The sequence below is a fragment of the Stenella coeruleoalba genome (assembly GCF_951394435.1).
Source record: "Stenella coeruleoalba genome assembly, chromosome: 2".
NCBI classification, from domain to species: domain Eukaryota; kingdom Metazoa; phylum Chordata; class Mammalia; order Artiodactyla; family Delphinidae; genus Stenella; species Stenella coeruleoalba.
This window is the reverse complement of record NC_137147.1, coordinates 133187787-133195143: the sequence shown is the minus strand read 5'-3', so window position 1 is coordinate 133195143 and position 7357 is coordinate 133187787. Positions and strand designations below refer to the sequence as shown.

Below are 7357 nucleotides of genomic sequence, written 5' to 3'. Positions count from 1 at the left end.
AGCGGCAGTGGGGCTGGCAGATGCTCAGCTTCGCCTATGTACCTTCCGGAGGTAAGGCCTCGCCAGCTTCGAAGGTGGGCCTCCCCTTCCTGGCTCTCTCTCCCGGGCTCCCAGCCCTCTGGTGGAGGAGTGGGGGTGGGGTGAGGGATCAGCTTACACTCCTCATGTGCCCCTTGTCATGTGCCTGCCCGATCCAGACCTTATTCCCGCCCCCCACCACCCTGTCTGTTACCTTGCTCCTCAGAGAAGTGTTGCTATTATGGCCCAAGGGCTCCAGCCACTTGACCAGGACAGAATAGGGGGCTCACAGGAGGAACAGAGAGAAGAGTATGGGGGAGTGACTTTACACCTGTAAGTACTGGAGATGTCAGGGAAGGCTTCCTGGAGGAGAGGGGGGAGGACAGGATAGGAAAGGGGAGGGCACTAGCAGAGACCACTAGTTGTCCCTGAATATTCCTCCTCCCGTTCTTCATTACTAATACAATCCCTTATTTTTTTTAATTTATTTTTTGGCTGTGCCGTGCAGCATGTGGGATCTTAGTTTCTCAGTTCCCCGACCAGGGATCGAACCCGTGCCCCCTGCATTGGGAGCGTGGAGTCTTAACCACTGGACCACTAGGGAAGTCCCCACTATCCCTTATTCTTAGCTGGGCATGGGGTGGTCCAGAATAAGGACTGTATTTCCTAGCCTCCCTTGTAGTGGGTGTGACCATGTGACCCCGTTCTGGCCAATAGGATGAGTGCCGTGAGGGATGTACGGTAAGTGTCCCCAAAAGGAAAAGGTGTTACTCTTTGTCCTTCTCCTTCTTTCCGACTGAAATGTGAAACTCAAGCTCTTGGACCATGAAGTAGAGGCTGTGAGTGGAAGATGGTGGAACAAAAAAGGAAGGTCCTAGACATCCTTGTAAAGTCACCTGACCGACCGTGGACTCACCACCTCCAAACTTGTTTTGTGTGAGAGAGAAATAAATGTCTGTCTTATTCAAACCACTGTTATTTGGGGTTTCCTGGGTTGTTTTTTTTTTTTTTTACTGTCCTAGCCTTGACTTTACACCTGTGTTGGGTAGAAACTTTGCACGGCCTCCCTTCTCTGACTCAGCAGCCCCCAACTCAGCCAACCTGAGCGGGGCTCCCTCAGTGGGGGCAGTGGACGTCTTTGGGGCGTGCATCTCTTTCAGGCAGCCCAGTCTTTTAGGCGCTCTTAGCCCTTCATGATTTTCCTCTCTTCACCCTTCTCCATGTCTCCCCAGCAAGCACCCTCCACTTGGGCTAAGTGGGAACCCTCATCCTTTCCAGGTTCATTTCCAACTCCATGCTTTTGCTCCTGTCTCAAGAAGGAGTAGGCAGTATGAACTGCCCATTAACCAAGGAAGAAATTGGAAAAAGTGCAATTTTTACCTTTAATAAAAACTCTGGCTGCAGAGAAACAAAAATCTGCTTGAAGCTGTCAGAGGGTCAACACAATAGTGAAGAATTCCTAGAGCAAGATACAGGAGGAGAGGGCTTCCCTGGTGGTGCAGTGGTTGAGAGTCCGCCTGCCGATGCAGGGGACGCGGGTTCGTGCCCTGGTCCGGGAAGATCCCACATGCCGCAGAGCGGCTGGGCCCGTGAGCCGTGGCCGCTGAACCTGTGCGTCTGGAGCCTGTGCTCCGCAACGGGAGAGGCCACAGCAGTGAGAGGCCCGCGTACCACAAAAAAAAAAAAAAAAAAAAAATAGAAACACTCTCAGAGGATGGTTGCAAAACTCTTGCCTTCAAGCCTGACTGGGGCAAGTGCTATTCATGAAAAGCAGAAGCTCTTGAGTTCTTAAACCCATTTGAAGAAGCCAAGCGAACGTATGAGGAGGGTTTAAAACACAAAGCAAACAATCCTCAGCTCAAAGAGTGTTTACAGAGTATATGGAGGCATGGCCGGCAGACAGGAAAGTCATGACCCCTTCCAACATGTCCAGTCTGTACCAGAAGTTGGAGCGTGATCCCAGGACAATACCTCCACCATCACCTCCTCCCAGAAAGGAGACCAAGCCAGAGCCAATGGAAAAAGATCTTCAGGAGAGTAAGAAGCAGGCACTGAAAGGAAAAGAATTGGGGAATGATGCTTGTAAGAAGAAAGATTCTGACGCAACCTTGAAGCTCTATGACACAGCCACAGGCCTGGACCCCACCAACATTACTTTTGTGACCAACCAAGCAGCCGTGTACATTGAAAAGGGCAACTACAGTGAATTCCGGGAGCTTTTTGAGAAGGCCATTGAAGTTGGCCCAGAAGACTACCGACAGACTACCAGAGCTTATGCTCAAATTGGCAACGCCTATTTCAAAGAAAAGTACAAGGGTGCCATCCATTTCTACAACAAGTCTCTGGCAGAGCACTGAACCCCAGATGTGCTCAAGAAATGCCAACAGGAAGAGAAAATCCTGCAGGAGCAAGAGTGACTGGCCTACATAAACCCTGAGTGGGCTTTAGAGGAGAAGAATAAAGGCAATGCATGTTTTCAGAAAAGGAACTATCCCCAGGCCAGGAAGCATTAAATGGAAGCCATCAAACAGAACTCAAAAGATGGTAAATGGTACAGCAGTCAAGCTTCCTGCTATAGCAAACTCTTGGAGTTTCAGATGGCACTCAAGGACTGTGAGGAATGTATCCGGCTAGAGCCAACGTTCATCAAGGGCTATACATGGAAAGCAGCTGCCCTAGAAGTGACGAAAGACTACCCAAAGGCCACAGATGTCTACCAGAAGGCATCAGACCTGGACTCCAACTGTAAAGGAAGCAGCAGATGGTTACCAATGCTACCTCATGGCCCAGTACAACCAACACGACAGCCTGAAGATGTGAAGTGATGGGCCGTGGCTGCCTTGAGGTGCAGCAGATAATGAATGACCCGGCCATGCAGCTTATCCTGGAACAGGTGCAGCAGTACCCCTAGGAATGTAAATTGGTGCAGCCACTATGGAAAACAGCATGGAGGTTCCTCAAAAAACAGAATTGCCATATGATCCAGCCATCCCACTCCTGGGCATATATCCAGAGAAAACTATAATTTGAAAAACATGCACCCCTATGTTCATAGCAGCACTATTTACAATAGCCAAGACATGGAAACAACCTAAATGTCCATCGACAGATGAATGGATAAAGAAGATGTGGTACATATACACAATGGAATATTACTCAGCCATAAAAAAGGATGAAATAATGCCATTTGCAGCAACATGGATGGACCTGGAGATTATCACACTAAGTGAAGTAAGTCAGACAGAGAAAGACAAATACCATACGATATCACTTATATGTGGAATCTAAAATATGATACAAATCAACATATCTACAAAACAAAAAGACACTCACAGATATAAAGAACAGACTTGTGGTTGCTGAAGTGGGGTGGGTAGGAGAAGGAAGAATTGGGAGTTTGGGATTAGCAGAGGCAAACTGTTATATACAGGATGGATAAACAACAAGGTCCTACTGTAGAGCACAGGGAACTATATTCAATATCCTGTGACAAACCATAATGGAAAAGAATATGAAAAAAAACATAATGGAAAAGAAATATCCTGTGACAAACCATAATGGAAAAGAATATATATATATATACACACACACCACACACACACACATATATATATGGGACCTGGGCCCCTTTGCTCAGTGCTGCAGTGCTTGCACCTGGACACACATCTCCTCGAGCAACAAAATGCAAAGGAAGTATCAATATAAGGGACTAAAAATAACTGCATGCATGCACAGTTGGGGCAAATTCTGGACAACGAGATACAAAAGACCAAAAAGCCCAACTGCCACTTCTGAAGAGCTGACAGCAAAAGCAGGGGACTGCACATGCCCCCTGCACACAACACCACCAAAGGGATGGGCAAACCTCCTAAGCCACCCCTCTGGCCCGACCCCTTGTCACACCCCTACCCTCACCCCATATTAGAAACCTGCTCGCTCCACCTCAGAGTGAGCAAGTAAGGGAACCTGTTGTTTGTTCTCGCTCCCCCCCTGCTGTGGCAGGAGCCCCAATAAAGCCTTGCCTGAATTTCTTGTTTGGCCTCTGATCAACTTCTATTGATTAAGGAGGCCAAGAACCCTGATCGGTAACATACTTTGTGGGCCAAGAACCCTGATCAGTAACATAATTTGTGGTGACACCACGAAGAGACTATTGTCCCCTTCCCAGGAGAGGATCTGGGCACCTCTGGAACCACTGAACGCAGCTACCCTGTGGTGACAAGCGGCCGCCTGAACCTCTTGTTTCAGCGTCACCACGTTTGGTTAAGTCTGCCTTCCTGGCCCCTGGGGGCCTCAGTACCCTCATTCAGGCAATGCTTTCCCCCTCCCCTTGTCCCTTTTCCCGCACCACTTTCTCTTTCCTCTTTGTCCCTTTCCCTCTCCTGAAATCTCTCTACTTCTCTCTCTGTCCTCTCTTACTTCTGTCCTTTCCTTCCAAGAAAGTGGATATGAGGCAGCCACAGCATCACTCCTCTCAGCCTGTGAGACCTGCTCCCTCTGGCTGGCAATGGCTCACCTTGACAGGTGACAAGCAGAGGTGGGAGAGGCTCACCTCACACCTTGGTCCAGTGGGCTCTCCCCGACTGGAGATTTGTGAGTGATAGAGGTTCAAACCTCATATCGTGTAGCATCTGGAAGTCTGATCGTCCCAATATTCTTGCCTTTATTTTCCTGCCTCCAAGAGAAGTCCTGTTGGGAACGAGCTGAAGCAGCAGATTTCTATATACTGGTGTACACGTGGGTGAGAGTCCCACCTGTGGGTTGGGGACCCACAGATGACGTACAACTGGCTGGTTTCCAGGCTTGATCACCTGGTGGGCAGTGGACCGGGTGCTCCCTCCTTCACTGGCCCTTTCTGGAAGCGCACAGATTGTTGCCTGAATAGACACCGACAGGGGGCAGGTTGAAATAGCAATCTCTGTCTCTTTCTCTCTTTCAGTCTTTTCTGTCCCTCCTCCCTTTACCTCTCCTTTGGTCCTCACGCTTATACTTCCATCCCCCTTCATCCTGAAGACTCCTTGTTTGTATCTTTAAGTTTCTGTCATTGGTACTTGTTTTTTTTTGGCTGCATTGGGTCTTTGTTGCTGTGTGCGGGCTTTCTCTAGTTGCAGCAAGCGGGGGCTACTCTTCATTGAGGTGCACGGGCTTCTCATTGCAGTGGCTTCTCTTGTTGCAGAGCTCGGGCTCTAGGCGCACAGACTTCAGTAGTTGTGGCACACAGGCTCCGTAGTTGTGGCTCACGGGCTCTAGAGAGCAGGCTTCAGTAGTTGTGGCACACAGGCTCAGTAGTTGTGGCTCGTGGGCTCTACAGTGCAGGCTCAGTGGTTATGGCACACGGGTGCGCACGGGCTTAGTTGCCCTGCGGCATGTGGGATCCTCCTGGACCAGGACTCAAACCCATGTCCCCTGCATTTGCAGGCAGATTCCCAACCATTGCACCACCAGGGAAGCCCCCTGGTACATGTTTTTGAAAGGACCTTTGTTTTATGTAGTTTTGTCTGTCTAACTGCTCGTGCAAGTCTCTGCCAACATTGTGAGCATGGTGGAACATTTACACCTTGAAATGAAAATGCAGCCAACATAAACTGAGACTCCAGTCTTGGGTTGCTTAGTGAGATTTTTTGTTTTTTTAATTAATTTATTTATTTGGTTGTGCTGGGTCTTAGTTGCGGCAGGCGGATTCCTCAGTTATGGCGTGTGAACTCTTAGTTGCGGCATGCATGTGGGATCTAGTTCCCTGACCAAGGATCGAACCCAGGCCCCCTGCATTGGGAGCGTGGAGTCTTATCCACTGCGCCACCAGGGAAGTCCTACTTAGTGAGATTTTATTTTATTTTTTTGCAGTACGCGGGCCTCTCACTGTTGTGGCCTGTCCCGTTGCAGAGCACAGGCTCCGGACGCACAGGCTCAGCGGCCATGGCTCACGGGCCCAGCCACTCCGCAGCATGTGGGATCTTCCCGGACCAGGGCACGAAACCGTGTCCCCTGCATCGGCAGGCAGACTCTCAACCACTGCGCCACCAGGGAAGCCCTACTTAGATTTTAAAGAGCAAAAAAAGAAGAGAGGAGCTTGCCTCTCTCTCCTCTGCCTTTGTAACGTAATTCTGCCTGGGCTCTCAGGAACCACCTGATTCATCTGTAGTCCCCCAGACTGAGGTGAAAAGAAAAAAGAGGGTTTTTAAATTCAAGCGGGAAAACTCTGAGATCTCTGGTTCTGTCTTTACGTAAAAACTAACTTGTAAATAAGCTGTATTTAATTAACTTAAAGAAAATTGAGTACTTATATACATTCTCAGAAATTTAAAAGAAAACTCACCAGAATATATTTCAGGTTCATGTGATCTGGGAAATATTCAATATTGAATTAATATCTGATATTAGAGCTAGCTTAAGCTTATGGGTTTAACTAATACAGACCTGTCTTTAGAGTCATCAACATTATTTATTTATTTTTGGCTACATTGGGTCTTCGTTGTTGCCTGCGGGCTTTCTCTAGTTGCGGCAAGCGGGGGCTGTTCGTCATTGCAGTGCACGGGCTTCTCATTGCAGTGGCTTCTCTTGCTGCGGAGCACGGGCTCTAGGCGCATGGGCTTCAGTAGTTTTGGCTCGTGGGCTCTAGAGTGCAGGCTCAGTAGTTGTGGTGCACGGGCTTAGTTGCTCCGCGGCATGTGGGATCTTCCTGACCAGGGCTCAAACCCGTGTCCCCTGCATTGGCACGTGGATTCTTAACCACTGGGTCAGCAGGGAAGTCCCAGGAGTCCCAGTATGTAGGGTTACTGAAAGTTAATAAGTGCATATTGTTTCTGTTATGAAATTTGTCAACAGGGAAGATAATCTCATATGATTAAATTTTTAAGTAAAGGTAACTGAGATAACAGCTTTTTGGTAAACTCTATAGGAATAATTATGTTTTGGAAATGTCCATCTAAATAGTCTCTCCAAATTTTGGTAGGGTGAAACTAAATTAAGTTAAATGATAGGAACTCATTGAGTATCCAGGCCATTTCAAATAAGACGAAATATTGGAATATTAATTGCTAAACAGGTCTAAATTTACCTACTTTTCTCTTCTTGTGAGAGAGAAACTAAAGCTGTTTGGTGCTGCCTTGAGATGTTCTCTACCAATCTACAGAATGCTAATGTAAAAGATAGTTCATGGTTCCTTAAGGAAAGTAGGATGTTTGTTTTCAGAAAAGAAGGTATGAAGAATGGAAATATATTTCGTTAAAGGAAAAAGGGTGATTTTTGTCCTAGAGCTGGTTATTTTTGAATGGAAAGAATAAGGGACAGGATAATATGGCTACAGAAAGCTGCAGAAGGTTTGTGGGAAAGGAACATT

At 47.8% G+C, this 7357-nt stretch overlaps 1 pseudogene across 1 annotated transcript; it reads left to right on the top strand.

The window, feature by feature from the left end:
* Window positions 1–752: 752 nt before the first annotated feature.
* On the top strand, window positions 753–2929 carry LOC307182376 (stress-induced-phosphoprotein 1-like; annotated as a pseudogene). The gene is made up of 2 exons: window positions 753–759; window positions 1718–2929. The product of its transcript is annotated as a stress-induced-phosphoprotein 1-like (transcript).
* The last annotated feature ends 4428 nt before the right edge of the window (window positions 2930–7357 follow it).